The 15690-nt window shown below is 43.7% G+C and overlaps 1 protein-coding gene and 1 long non-coding RNA gene across 3 annotated transcripts in view; one reads left to right on the top strand and one right to left on the bottom strand.

Annotated features, from left to right (window-relative positions):
• The window catches only part of LOC137375316 (uncharacterized), a 35643-nt gene extending 26577 nt beyond the window's left edge, over window positions 1–9066 (bottom strand). The window contains exon 1 of the long non-coding RNA XR_010975984.1: window positions 8203–9066. This is a non-coding gene — a long non-coding RNA (uncharacterized lncRNA). The remainder of the gene's footprint in view (window positions 1–8202) is intronic.
• Window positions 1–15690, top strand: part of LOC137375314 (arf-GAP with coiled-coil, ANK repeat and PH domain-containing protein 2-like) — a 215155-nt gene that overhangs the window by 19452 nt on the left and 180013 nt on the right. The window lies entirely within an intron of this gene.

Genomic DNA, 15690 nt, shown 5'->3' with positions numbered 1-15690 from the left:
AACTTTTTGTGCTTCATGTACGAGGACACCCAGGATTCCTCTGTACTACAGCATTCTGCAGTCTCTCTCCATTTAAATAATCTGCTTTTCTATTCTTCCTGCCAAAGTGGATAACCTGACAATTGCCCACATTATACTCCTGACCTAACCTACCTCTTTGTGTCCTCCTCACAACTTGCTTTCCTACCTATCTTTGTATCATCAAATTTGGTTACAATACACTGGGTCCCTTCATCCAAGTCATTAATATAAATTGTAAATAGTTGAGGCCCTACCACTGATCCCTGTGGCACCCCACTAGTTACAGTTTGCAACCTGAAAATGACCCATTAATTCCTGTTAGTTAGCCAATTTTCTATTCATGCTAATATATTAGCCCCAACATCACGAGTTCTTATCTTATGCAGTAACCTTTTATGTGGCCCCTTATCAAATGCCTTTTGGAAATCCAAATACACGACATCTACTGGTTCCCCTTTATCCACGCTGCTTGTATGTCCTCAAAAAACTCTAATAAATTTGCCAAACAGATTTCCCTTTCACAAAACCATCTTGACTCTGCTTGACTTGTATTATTGTTAAAGATGTTCAAGCTACACAAACCGGTTCCAGCAGTGAGCATGAGTTTCTGTTGGAATGCATCTGATGAACTACTCCTATTTCTGCTATCATTTGTATGGATTTGATGTTCTTGCCCTGCTGACCACATATTATAATCTTTTAAGACCAAAATCATCAAACTTGCAGGAAAAAAAACTCTTTTCCTCTCCGTATAGAAGGATATGGGAAAGGAGCAGAAAATAGCATTAGAGTAGACTGTTCTGAAGGGCCAAGTAAGCCTCCTTTTGTGCTGAAATGTCTGATTTGAATTGGAGAGTTTCCTGTATCGTGAGTATTGCACAGTTCTTTGAAAGTGTGGGTTGTTAAGGATTTGGCAAGTGTTTCTTACTCTATTAGAAAACAAACCTAGTTAGTGGGAATTGATTTATCATTCAAATCTGTCTCATTACAAAGCACGTAGTATAAATTTATTAAAATTAAATTATTTGAACTGACATTGCTTGCAGAACCCAGAAGTTTCATATTTTAGTTAAATGTGGAGTGGCTGCTGTAGAAATTGATTGCACGTGCGTTTATTTTTGGTTGCCTGCTCTATGGGTGAGTGGCTGTACTCAGGTTTAACTCCACACTTACCATAGGATACATGGTATGTTAGTGTAATGGTTGCGTTACTGGACTAACAATCTGGACAATGGGATTTTAACTCATTCAAAACCCAACCACTTGCACAGTTACAATTGGTCCCAATGAGTTCAAATTCCACCAGCACCAGTTTGAGAATTTGAATTCAGTTAAAAAAAAAAAAAAAAATTACAAGGCTCTGGGGAGAGAGCTCAAAGAGCCGGCACAGCCACGATGGCCTCCTCTGCTGTATAATTAAAATCTGGAACAAGGAAATGTAGTTAGGAAAAGTGCTGTAAAAACCCAATTCGTTCACTGTGCCCTTTAGGGAAGAGAATGGTCCAGCATATCCCTCACTCGTCCATCACCATCATGCCAAATGACCAATCCTGGTTTCATGAGATGTGTAGAAAATGAGCTGGTAATCTGTTCTGGGTGCCAGGGCTGCTTTAATTTGCCTTTTTTTTTGGTCAGGCAAGTAAATAGGGGGGCGGGTCTATCCTGAGCTCTGAGTCATGCAAAGACTTTTGGCTTCAGGGGATGGGTGGTTCCCTTTTCCTCTGGCTGTGGGGGAGGAGTCTTTGTTGCTTTCCCCTTTGTTCCCTGAGACACTCCTATCTGCAGGTATGTGTGCAGACTTAACTGCATTCACCTGTGACACTTAGACTAGCTGAGGCATCACCCTCACAATTTCTCTGCCCCTTAGAGGTCTCTTTTTGTCCCTGCAGGTTCCTGTAAATGCTATTAGCAACTCTGGTGTGGTGCGTCTAGAGTCTGCATTTACATAGGAGGATGTGGAGTCTAACGTTTGATATTTTTCTGGGTTGCTTGACCGGGCGGTAGGGGTTTTCATCCAGGACTTTTCCCAGACTTCCTTTAACCTGCACTCTTGGTCACTTTTTTCCCCTTCTCTTTCTAAACTTTTACCAGCCATGTGCCTGCCTGTCCCCTTTTGTTCCCGGTGGGGGTCCCTTACAGTTCACCAGCTGTCTGTTGGAGGGTCCTCCTAACACCAGTACAGGACTTAGATGTGCAGGTTTCTCTGTAGGTTGGGGTTTCCCCTTGACCTGGCACATCTGGCAACACCTACAGTACTCCACCACATCTGGAGTTTTGGCCAAACTGCTGCCTTATGCGGGCTTTGGTCTTTCCTATACCGGCATGTATACCACTGTGTCTCTTAGCACGTGCTGAGACTCGAAAAGAGGAAAAAAAACTTAGTGACATCACGGAAATTCTGCAAGGTGATTGGTTGGGTAAGTAACAGCTGTTAGTGCATTTAAATTGCTTAAAAAAGGGGAAAGCTTTTTGTAAAAAAAGACCTCAAGTGATGAGGTGAGTAGTACTACTTAGTGTAGTTTATTAAGGACTTTAGATTGTACTGGGTAGTGTTTGGAGTAGAACAAGACCCCTAGTGTAATTAGTATTTTTTAAAGGGAGTAACTAAATCAATTTAAAGGTAAGTCATGGCAGGAGAGCTCGCACCCGTGGTATGCTCCTCCTGCGCAATGTGGGAAATCAGGGACGCTTCCAGTGTCCCTGACAACCATGTGTGCAGGAAGTGTATCCATTTGCAGCTGCTGACTGCCTGCATTACGGAGCTAGAGCTGCGGGTGGATTCACTGTGGAGCATCCGCGATGCTGAGGACGTCGTGGATAGCACGTTTAGAGAGGTGGTCACACCACAGGTAATGGCAGCATAGGAAGAAAAGGGATGGGTGACCACCAGGCGGAGTAGTAGGCGCAGGCAGATAGTACAGGAGTCCCGTGTGGCCATCCCCCCCTCAAACAGATATACTGCTTTAGATACTGTTGTGGGGAGATGGCCTCCCCATGGGAAAGCAGCAACAGTCATGTCTGTGGCATCAAGGATGGCTCTGCTGTTGCACAGCAGGGGAGAAAAATGATTGGAAGAGCTATAGTGATAGGGGATTCTATCGTAAGGGGTACAGATAGGCGTTTCTGTGGCCGCAAATGTGACTCCAGGATGGTATGTTGCCTCCCTGGTGCTAGCGACAAGGATATCGCGGAGCAGCTGCAGGACATTCTGAAGGGGGAGGGTGAGCAGCCAGAGGTCGTGGTACACATTGGTACCGACGACATAGGTAGAAAGAGGGATGAGGTCCTGCAACAAGAATTTAGGGAGCTAGATAGCAGATTAAAAAGCAGGACCTCTAAAGTTGTAATCTCTGGATTACTCCCAGTGCCACGTGCTAGTGAGTTTAGAAATAGGAGGATAGAGCAGATGAATGCGTGGCTGAGGAGATGGTGCAGGAGGGAGGGCTTTAGTTTCCTGGATCACTGGGTCTGTTTCTGGCAACGGTGGGACCTGTACAAGTTGGATGGGTTGCACCTGAACCGGAATGGGACAAGCATCCTTGCTGGGAGATTTGCTAGTGCGATTGAAGGGAGGGTGGGGGGGGGTCTCAACTAATTTGGCAGGGGGATGGGATACAGAGTGGAGGTACAGTAGGGGGTAATATAGAACAGAAAGTGAGTCTGCCTGGAAGGCACAAGGGAAAAATGCAAGGTTGGAGTGCATCTATTTCAATGCAAGAAGTCTAACTAGTAGGCAGATGAATTGAGGGCATTGATTAGATTATGATATTGCTATCACAGAGACATGGTTGAGGGAGGGACAGGACTGGCAGCTCAATATTCCAGAGTATAGAATCTTCAGGCGCGACAGGGGAGGGGATAAAAGAGGAGGTGGCATTGCACTGTTGATCAAGGAGTCAATTACTGCAGTAAGGAGGGATGACATCTTAGAAGTCTCCTCAAATGAGGCCATTTGGGTAGAACTTAAAAACAAAAAGGGGGCAGTCACTTGGCTGGGTGTGTACTACAGGCTGCCAAACAGTCAGCAAGAGATAGAGGAGCAGATATGTAGGCAAATCTCTGAGGTGTAAAAATAATAGGGTAATAATAGGGGATTTCAACTTCCCCAATATTAACTGGGATAGTCTTAGTGCAAAAAGCTTAAAAGGGGCGGAATTCTTAAAATGAATACAGGAGAGCTTTTTGAGCCGGCATGTAGAAAATCCTACAAGAGAAGGGGCAGGACTGGACCTAATCCTAGGGATTGAAGCCGGTCAAGTGGTAGAAGTGGCAGTGGGGAACATTTCGGGGATAGTGACCATAACTCTGTAAGATTTAAGGTAGTTATGGAAAAGGACAAAGATGGACCAGAAATAAAGGTACTGAATTGGGGGAAGGCCAATTTCGATATGATAAAACAGAATCTGGTCAAAGTGGACTGGGAGCAGCTACTTGTAGGAAAGTCTATATCATATCAGTGGGAGTCATTCAAAGAGGAAATTGTGAGAGTTCAGAGCCAACATGTACCCATTAAGGTAAAGGGTAGGACTAACAGGCCCAGGGAACCCTGGATGTCAAGGGATATAGAGGATTGTATCAGGAAATAAAAGGAGGCTTAAAGCAGATCCCAAGCGCTAAAAACAGCGGAGGCACTAGAGGAGTATAGGAAGTGTAGGGTGGCACTTAAAAAAAAAGTAATTAGTAGAGCGAAGAGGGGAACATGAAAAAACACTGGCAGGTAAGATAAAGGAAAATCCCAACGCATTTTATAAGTATATTAAGGGTAAGAGGATAACCAGGGAAAGAGTAGGGCCCATTAGGCAATCTTTGTGTGGAGCCAGAGGACATAGGTGAGGTTTTAAATGATTACTTTTCATCTGTGTTCACTGTGGAGAAGGACGATGTAGGTGTAGAGATCAGGGAGGGGGATTGTGATATACTTGAACATATTAACATTGAAAGGGCGGCACAGTGGCGCAGTGGTTAGCACCGCAGCCTCACAGCTCCAAGGACCCGGGTTCGATTCCGGGTACTGCCTGTGTGGAGTTTGCAAGTTCTCCCTGTGTCTGCGTGGGTTTTCTCCGGGTGCTCCGGTTTCCTCCCACAAGCCAAAAGACTTGCAGGTTGATAGGTAAATTGGCCATTATAAATTGTCACTAGTATAAGTAGGTGGTAGGGAAATATAGGGACAGGTGAGGATGTTTGGGAGGAATATGGGATTAGTGTAGGATTAGTATAAATGGGTGGTTGATGTTCGGCACAGACTTGTTGGGCCGAAGGGCCTGTTTCAGTGCTGTATCTCTAATCTAATCTAAACTATTAGCTGTTTTAGCGGGCTTAAAAGTGGATAAATCCTCAGGCCCAGATGAGATGTATCCCAGGCTATTATGTGAGACAAGGGAGGAGAGAGCAGGGGCTTTGACACAAATTTTCAAATCCTGTCTGGCCACAGGAGAGGTACCAGAGGACTGGAGGACAGCAAATGTGGTACCATTATTCAAGGAGGGTAGCAGGGATAAACCAGGTAATTACAGGCCGGTGGGTCTAACATCAGTGGTTGGGAAAATATTGGAAGAAATTCTGAGGGACAGGATTAATCTCCACTTGGAGAGGCAGGGATTAATCAGGGATAGTCAGCATGGCTTTATCAGGGGGAGATCGTGTCTAACTAACTTGATTGAATTTTTCGAGGAGATGAGGGTAAAGCAGTAGATGTATACATGGACTTCAGTAAGGCTTTTGATAAGGTCCTGCGTGGGAGATTGGTTAAGAAGGTAAGAGTCCATGGGATCCAGGGCAATTTGGCAAATTGGATCCAAAATTGGCTTAGTGGCAGGAGGCAGACGGTAATGGTCAAGGGCTGTTTTTGCGATTGGAAGCCTGTGACCAGTGGTGCACCACACAGATCGGTGCTGGGACCCTTGCTGTTTGTAGTGTACCTTAATGATTTAGATGTGAATATAGGAGGTATGATCAGTAAGTTCGCAAATGACACGAACATTGGTGGTGTAAATAGTGAGGAGGAAATCCTTAGATTTCAGGGAGATATAGATGGGCGGAGCAGTGACAAATGGAATTTATCCTGAAAAGTGTGAGGTAATGCATTTTGGGAGGACTAACAAGGCAAGGGAATATACAATGGTGGTAGGATCCTAGGAAGTACAGAAGGATCTTGGTGTACTTGTCCATAGATCACTGAAGGCAGCAGCGCAGGTGGATAAGGTGGTTAGGAAGGCATATGGGATACTTGCCTTTATTAGCCGAGGCATAGAATGTAAGAGAAGGGAGGTTATGATGGAACTATATAAAACGCTAGTTGACCACAGCTGGAGTATTGTGTACAGTTCTGGGCACCATACTACAGGAAGGATGTGATTGCACTGGAGAGGATGCAGAGGAGATTCACCAGGATGTTGCCTGGGCTGGAGCATTTCAGCTATGAAGAGAGACTGAAAAGGCGAGAGTTGTTTTCCTTAGAGCATAGAAGGCTGAGGGGGGACATGATTGAGGTATACAAGATTATGAGGGGCATTGATAGGCTAGATAGGAAGAAACTTTTTCCCTTAGTGGAGGGGCCAAGAACCAGGGAGCATAGATTTAAGGTAAGGGGTAGGAGGTTTAGAGAGGGATTTGAGGAAAAACTTTTTCACCCAGAGGGTGGTTGGAATCTGGAACATACTGCCTGAAGAGATGGTAGAGGCAGGAACCCTCACAACATTTAAAAAGTATTTAAATGAGCACTTGAAATGCCATAGCATACAAGGCTACGGGCCAAGTGCAGGAAAATGGGATTAGAATAGTTAGTGCTTGATGGCTGGCATAGACATGATGGGCTGAAGGGCCTGTTTCTGTGCTGTATAACTCTATGACTCTATGTACAGCTACTGTAGTCTCATGGGCCCTTCTTAATATTTCACCCCGTTACCTCTGTGGCACCACTAACTGGTGAACTACTGTCCACTGCTTTCCCTCAGGTCTGAGGAGAACTCCATTTCCTCATCAGTACCTCATTCTTTAAAAAGTAGCAGTCAGGGACTCCCTCTACTTCACTTTCAGATTGGGCAGCCTGTGCTAACTCTCACAATACTGGTTGGCTCGCTGAGCCTCAGCTAGGGAAAATCCATTTAATTCATTCCCTAGGGCTCCTAACTTTCCAGAGAAAGTCTCGGACAGGCATTTGCCTGCAGTGCCAATGAAGTCTCCTCTGGGGGAGCTGGTTTGATTATGGCCTGACCCATTACACATTCAGGGACTCTGCAGGGGACCGTCTCCTGCCACTGCCCTGTCTCTCTGACCTCCTGTGGTCTTTCTTTCACTACTGGGCGTGGGGGGTGGTGGTTACCATCTTCACCTCTGCCAGATCATTACCTAGGAGCAGGTCAACCCCTTCCACAGGCAAACTAGGGACAATCCCTACAGTCACCGGTCCCGAAACTAAGCCGCACTACAGGTACAGGCATGCACTACCTTCCAATGCCATTCACCACCATTTTGGTGTTCACTGCACTCTGGGGGAAAGGTCAGGCCTTTTCCCAGTAAAAGGGATCTGGTGGCCCCTGTGTCCCTGAGAATTACTATGGACTTGCCCCAGTTGAGGGATATGTGGTTGCTTTCCCTTCAAATATAAAACCCTGATAACCTTCAGGAATCCTGTTAGCTTTTCCTCCACTGGCCGTAGTAAGCTTCCTGGGTTGCACCCTTACTGCAGTCAGAGTCACACCCCGTTCCGTGTTTTCCATCAGGCCCTCGTCTTCACTGAGTGGGTGTGCCCTGATTAACCCTACTGGTTTCCCCATTAGTTTCCAGCAGTCAGCTTTTAAATGCCCTGCCTTATTACAAGAGAAGCACACAGGTCTCCGGGTCTCACTCTTGCTCACAGCACCTTTTTTTTTGGCTGGAGGAGGGCCCCCTGTGTCTCCTGCTTTCCTTTCTCTTCCAGGACTGCCTGGGCTTCTAGCACCTTCCCACCCGTTGTCCTTTTGCCAATTATAAGGCAAAGAAATGAGCATAAATAGGCTTTCTTTGTTTTAAAGAAGAAAAGATGAAATTTATTAAACCTTAAACTTAAACTCTAATACAGTGAACGCCTACGGATATACGACATGTCCACGCTAGCGTGCACACACGATACGCACACGCAAATAGGGACAGAAAAGAGCTGAAGAAAAGATAAGTAGAACAGTTTGAGGCAATATCACATACTGTTTCTCAAGCTTGCTGTAGTCCTTGATTGAAGATATGGTCTTGCGTTTCGTTGGGGCCCAGTATTCTTCGTAAACCTTGTTCACGTAGGAGATTTTTTTCTCTCTTTGAGTTTTCGTGTCTTCACAAGATTCAGTTCTGTGGGAAAGAGATGGAGGCAGGCAGACAGGAGAGGAGATGTTCTCAGTCTATGAGCACATGGCGTTTTGTGTTCAAATCCTTTGTTGGAAGTTCAAATTCAAAAGTTCCAGCCAGATAGTCGTGACTAAAACTGGTTTGACCACTTCTTTGTATTGGGGAAGCAAGTACTAGGTCGCCATTGTTTCAGCATTGTCTGGTACTATGCAAATGTCCTTCCAGTCAGGGCTTGCAATTTTAAGTTTTTGTTCATGTGGCGAAATAATATGTGCCTCCGTCTTGGCAGGTGGGGATTTGCCTGACACATACAAGGGCCAAGCAGCGACTGTCTCCGAACAAGAGCCAGCCTAAACACTGTCCCATTTTATTCAATGACATTATCATGGTCAAACATTCACCATCAACATTCTGGGAGTTACTATTAACCAGGATCTCAACTGGACCAGCTACATAATTGCCTTCGCTGTTAGAATAGGCCAGAGGTTAGATAATCTGCAGTGAGTGGCTCACTCCTGACTCTCCAAAGCCTCCACATCACCACAAAGCACAAGTCAGGAGTGTGATAGAATACTCTTTCCTTGCCTGTGTGGGTGCAACTACGAAAACACTAAAGGAGCTTGATGCTATCCAGGATAAAGCAGTTCTGTGATTGTCACTCCATCCATGTGCATTCTGGAGTGTTTACAATTTACAGGATGCACTGAGCAAATTGCCAAGTTATCTTCGGCATCATATCCCAAACATACAATCTAGAAGGACAAGGGCAGCAAGAACACCATCACCTCCAAGTTCCTGTCTAAGCCACACATCATTCTGACTTGGACGTATATCATCGTTCCTTCATTGTAGTTAGGTCAAAATTCTGGAATTTCTTACCTAACAGCATCGTGGAAGCACCTTCACCGGATGGATTGTAGTGGTTCAGTAAGAAGGCTCACCACTACCTTCTGAATGGAACTAGTGCTGGGCAATAAATGTTGGCTTTGACAGCAACACAGATGTCCCAAAAAAGTTGAGATGAAAGTTTTTAACTATATCAAAATTGCAAAAGCTGTTGCAGTTAATGCAATTTTGATGTGAAATAAAAATGGAGCAAGATGATTGCACTAATGTACAGAAGAACAATGGGTTTAATCTTTTTCAGTTGTCTTTGTGATTTGTACAATACCATGTGTGCCAGCTTCATGGAAAACTTTTGACAACAAGCCCCAAGTGTGCTACATTGCATGTTTTTTGAACCTTAAGTTGAACACACTGCTAACTTGCAGTCTGTGAAATTTAAATATCACATGTCACACACGAGTAACTGTCATTTTATCAGTCCTCTTGTGATCTGTTTTTCATTAACGCCTCCACACATAGCTATCTGCGTACATAGTCCAATGTGCCTTCTTATGTACACGTTGACCAAGAAATATCTTGCACTGCACCAAAATGAAGCAAATGCACACCGCTCCTAATCACCCATGTATTAAGCTATATCCTAAACTAGTATAGAAATTGCACTTGTTCAAATCACAGAAGCGCATAACTACCCAGACCTTTATTTATCAGGACTGATGCAAATACCTCACGTTGTTTGTTCCCCAGATAGTTACACATACTCTTCATCTGAATGCAAACACTTGTTTTTAAAAAAAAAAGGAGTGCTTCATGCTTTGTATCGAATCATAGAAACATAAAGCACAGAAGGAGGCCATTCGGCCCATCGGGTCTGCTGGCCAATAAAGAGCTATCTAGCCTAATTCCACTTTCCAGCTCTTGGCCCGTAGCCTTGTAGGTAACAGCACTTCAAGCATATCGAAGTACTTTTAAAATGTAATTTAAATTAGGGTTTTTGTATCTACCACCCTTTCAGACAGTGAGTTCCAGACCTTCTCCACCCTCGGTGAAAAAAAATTCTTCTGAACTCGCCTCTAATCCTTCTGTCAATTACTTTAAATCTATGAACCCTGGTTATTGACCTCTCTGCTAAGAAAAATAAGTTCCTCATATCAACTCTAGATTCATCTCGGCTCTTCGTAATTTTATACCTCAATTAAATCTATCATCAGCCTCCTCTATTCCAAAGAAAATCCCAGCCTATCCAATTTTTTCTGGTAGATAAAATTCTCCATTTTTGGCAACATGCTCATAAAACTCTTGCATCCTCTCTCGTATGATCAACGTCCTTCCTATAATGCGGTGATCAGAACTCTATGTAGTATTCCTAGCTGTGGCCTAACCAGTGTTTTGTACAGGTCTAGCATTATCTCCCCTGCTGTTCTATGTCTCGGCGAATAGAGAAGTATTCATTATGTTGTCTCAACCGCCTTAAACGCCTGTCATGTTACCTTCAGGAATCTATGGACATGCACTCCAAGGTCCCTCTGTTCCTCTACACTTCTCAGTATCCTACCATTTATTGTATATTCCCTTCTTTGTCCTCCCTAAATGCATTACCTCACACTTCTCCAGACAGAATTCCATTTGACACTTTACTGCCCGCCTATCCATTGACATCTTCATACAGTTTGCAGATATCCTCCTCACTATTAACCACATGGCCAATTTTTGTATCATACCATATATTTCCTCTGTATATTTCAGTGGTCATTGTCATTTGTGTTACAATGTACTTACAAAAAGATGGTAATGAGAATAAGTACCAAAAGAGACCTAGTCGAGGAATGCAAAGCCAATTTGGAGCCACCTCTGTTGACCATGGACCAACCTGGAACTTTTCCTGGTGTGTATAGTTCAGTTCTGCATTAGGCAGTGCATTTACTAGGTAGTATACTTATTTGTTGAAACCATTTGAATATTCCAGTTTTTATCAAAATGACCTGGACAACATCCAGGCTTGGGCTGATAAGTGGCAAGTAACATTCGTGCCACACATGTACCAGACAATGACCATCTTCAACAAGAGAGAATCTAACCATCTTCCCATTATGTTCGATGGCATTACCATTCCTGAATTCCCACTATCAACATCCTGGGCGTTACTATTGACTAGAAACTGAACTGGACCAGCCATATAAATATTGTGGCTACAAGAGCAGGTCAGAGGCCAGGAATTCTGCAGTGAGTAACTCGCCTCCTGTCTCCTCAGTGCCTGTGCACCATCTACAAGACATAAGTCAGGAGTGGGATGGAATACTCTCCACTTGCCTGGATGGGTGCAGCTCCAACAACATTCAAGAAGCTTGACTCCATCCAGGACAAAGCAGCGCACTTGATTGGCACCTCATCCACCACCTTCAACATTCACTCCCTTCACTACTGACGCGCAGTGGCAGGAGTGTCTACCATCTACAAGATGCGCTGCAGCAACTCACCGAGGCTCCTTCGACAGCACCTTCCAAACCTGCGACCTCTACCACTTAGAGGGACAAGAGCAGCAGGTGTGTGGGAACACCACCACCTGCAAGTTCCCCTCCAAGCCACACACCATTCTGGTTTGGAACTATATCATCGTTCCTTCACTCTCATTGGGTCAAAAGCCTGGAATTCCCTTCCTAACAGCACTGTTGATATACCTACACCCCAAGGACTGCAGCTGTTCAGGAAGGCACAAAAACACAAGAAATAGGAGCAGAAGTAGGTCGTATGGCCCATCGACCCTGCTCCGCCGTTCAACACAATCACGGCTGATCTTAGGCTTCAATTCCACTCTCCTGCCTGATCCTCATATCCCTTGATTCCTTGTGAGACCAAAAATCTATCTATCCCAGCCTTAAATGTATTCAACAATGGAGCATCCACAACCCTCTGGGGTAGAGAATTCCAAAGATTCACAACCCTTTGGGTGTAGTCTCCTCATCTCAGTCTTGAGTGATCGGCCACTTATCCTGAAACTGTGCCCCACGTTTTAGATTCCCCGACCATTGGAAACAATCTCTCAGCTTCTACCCTATCAAGCCCTTTCAGAATCTTGTATGTCTCAATTAGATCGCCTCTCATTCTTCTAAATTCCAGTGAATGTAGGCCCAGTTTACTCATAGCACCACCCACTTATCCCAGGGACCAATTTTGTAAATCTTTGCTGCACTGCCTCCAGTGCAGTATTCCAGGTGCGGTCTCACCAAAGCTCTGTACAATTTTAGTAAGACTTCCTTATTCCTTTACTCCAATACCCTTGCAATAAAGGCCAACATGCCATTTGCCTTCCTAATAGCCGCCTGCATCTGCATACTAACTTTGTGCATTCCTTGTACGAGTACACCCAAGATTCTTTGAACATCAACACTTACCAGTTTCACACCTTTTAAAAAATATTCTGCTTTTATATTTTTACGACCAAAGTGAACAACTTCACACCTCCCTACGTTATGCTCCATTTGCCATCTTGTTGCCCACTCACTTAACCTGTCTAAATTTCTTTGCAGCCTCTCTATGTCCTCCCCATAGCTTACCTTTCCACCGAGCTTTGTATCATCAGCAAACTTAGATACATTACTCTTGTCTCTTCATCCAAGTCATTAATATAGAGTATAAATAGCTGAGACCCTAGCACTGATCCTTGTGACAACCCACTATTCACTGACTGCCAACTTGAAAATGCCCCATTTATGCCCACCCTCTGCTTCCTGTCTGTTAACCAATCCTCTATCCATGCTAATATATTACCCCCAACACCATGCCTATTAATCTTTTATGTGACACATTATCAAATGCCTTTTGGAAATCCAGGTATACTTCATCTACTAGTTCCCCTTTATCTACCCGACATGTTACATCCTCAAAAAACTAATAAATTTGTCAAATAGGATTTCCCTTTGGTAAAACCATGCTGACTTGTTCTAATCATACTATGCTTTTCTAAGTGCATTCTTAAGACTACTTTTAATTGTTTCCAGCATCTTCCCAACGACAGGCTAACTGGCCTTCAGTTCCCTGTTTTCTCTCTCCCTCCTTTCCTGAAAAGCAGTGTAACATTTGCCAACTTCCAATCTGACGGGACCATTCCTGAATCTAAGGAATTCTGGAAAATCATAGCTAGTGCATCCACTATCTCTGCAGCTATCTCCTTTAGGACCCTAGGGTGCAGGCCATCTGGTCCCTGGTACTTGTCAGATTTTAGTCCCTCAAGTTTCTCCAATACATTTTCTCAGCTGATATCAATTTCCTTAATTTTCTCAAGTCTTTTTAGCCCCTAAGTTACTGCCTATTTCTGGTATGGAACTTGTGTCTTCTACTGTGAAGACAGATACAAAATATTTGTTCAATGTCTCTGCCATTTCCTCATTCCCCATGATGATTTCTCCTGTTTCTGCCTGTAAGGGACCAACGTCTACTTCAGCTACTCTCTTCCTTTTTATGTACCTATATTGCTGACTAGTTTACTCCAGATTCTGCTTTTATCCCTTTTTATCAAGGCAGCTCACCACCACCTTCTCAAGGGCAGTTAGGGATGGGCAATAAAAGTTGGCCGAGCCAGCAATGCCCGCATCCCCTGAACGAACTTGAACTTAAAAATTGTTGTTTGAAGAGCAGTTGTAAGAACGTTATCATTTGTAACGATGCATACTTTCTTGTTAGAATTCATTTCCTCTTTCTAATTGGCCTTTTTGAGTTCTATTGTATTTATACAAGAGCCCACTTTTGAATGAATGGATGATGACTGTCACATTGAGAGTATAATTCTTGATGTAAGCAAAGATGATCTGTTAACAATATGTATTGCATTGTATGTCGAAGATTATGCGTCTGATAATTTTGGAGAAAAATCACTCTTGATTATTCATTGCAGTAGATGTTCCTTGCAGAACTAAGTATGGTTTATAAATGAGCAATCTAAACATCTTATTGGTTGAGTAAGATGATTTACGATTAGCCTCGCCATATGAAGCCTATACTTCAACTCAATAGATTTCCTTCCCACAAGATCAACATATTCACTTGTTACTCGCACTGGAACAGCTACCTCAATCAAGACAAGAGTCATCCTCATGTATATCAGTTCCACCTGGCACAAACCAAGAATCTTTATACCATGTGACTGCAGACTCGTCTACATTGGGGAAACTTGCCACAGCCTACACACCAGACTCGAGGAACGCCAAGCCTGCTTCAAACACAGTGAATGGGACAAGTCAGCTATCGTCAAGCACACTCAATTCGACAACCACTGTATCGAATGGTGTAACTCCAAACATCTCATCCATCATGCACTGACATACTAGATGCTTCAGGGAGGCCATTGAGATCTACCAACACCACTTCATTCTTTAAGACAGCAGCCTGCTCATCAGTGATGTCTGGCTACCCTTACTCAAGAAACACACCACCACCTGCTCTGCAGCCAACATACCAAAGTGCAACCGACTTACCAATATGCAGTCCTCCAAACTCTCGAGATCCATCACACAACAAGAACATTGGCATGTACTGTTGTACTGTGGGGTAGATTAGCCGACCAAGCAGCAGCAAGAACAATAACATGTACCAGCCTATCACAGACACACTAAGCCTGACCAGTCAGCAGCAAGATCCTGCCCACACTCCCATCCTCCACCACATATAAACTCTCCTCTTCCACAGCTCCAGTCTCTTCTCCAGAAGATGGGCAAAGTGTGCTGCCCAAAACATCGAGTTCTAACGGTTCATCTAAGAACTCCTCTTTGAAGAAAACAACTGCTCTTTTCAGAGCAATTCACATGGTGTAAACTGTAAATTGTCTTACTCAACCTTACTGCTCTCACCATGAAAATCTTCAAACAACATTTAATCTTATTGATTGTTGCCTTTTGGATCATTTTCAGATGCTGGCCAATCTTTGCGTCACAGACAAAAACACTTGATCTGTTTATGGAAGAACTGAAAACCTGTTGGGTTTGAATAGTTCAATCAGTATGTTTGTATCTCTTTCGCTCTCTCAACCACTTGACTGTTACAATATGTCACTATTCTGAAGATAAGGTTTATACAAGGGGAAGGATAACTAGAGATACATTGATAGCAAAATGTGTCAATTCATATGTGTAATATAAAATTAAAACCAGCCAGGGAATCTTATTCTACATTTAGATGTGGATGTCAGTTCAGACCGTAAGCTACACTATTGTTGTGAAGTAGTTTCTCTTTACCAATACTAAGAAAATGTAGTGTAAATCTACAGTCGGGTCCCTGACCTGAATTTTGAGTGAAGCTGATTGAGACACCCTCCTCTGCATTGCTCAGCTCTGAATCTGGATTTATGACAATTTAACTGTTTGGTGTGTTGAGGAAGTGCTTTTCACTGTTAGTTGTGTAAATGCAGACTAAGAGAAACCAGACAAGTACTTAAGTACAAGCAAAATACTGGAACTCTGAAATGAGAACAGAAAGTGCCGGAAATACTCAGCAGGTCTGGCAGCATCTGTGGAG

This window comes from Heterodontus francisci, chromosome 11 (assembly GCF_036365525.1).
Source record: "Heterodontus francisci isolate sHetFra1 chromosome 11, sHetFra1.hap1, whole genome shotgun sequence".
Taxonomy (NCBI): domain Eukaryota; kingdom Metazoa; phylum Chordata; class Chondrichthyes; order Heterodontiformes; family Heterodontidae; genus Heterodontus; species Heterodontus francisci.
Note: the sequence above shows the minus strand (reverse complement) of the source record. Positions and strands in the feature narration are given on the sequence as shown.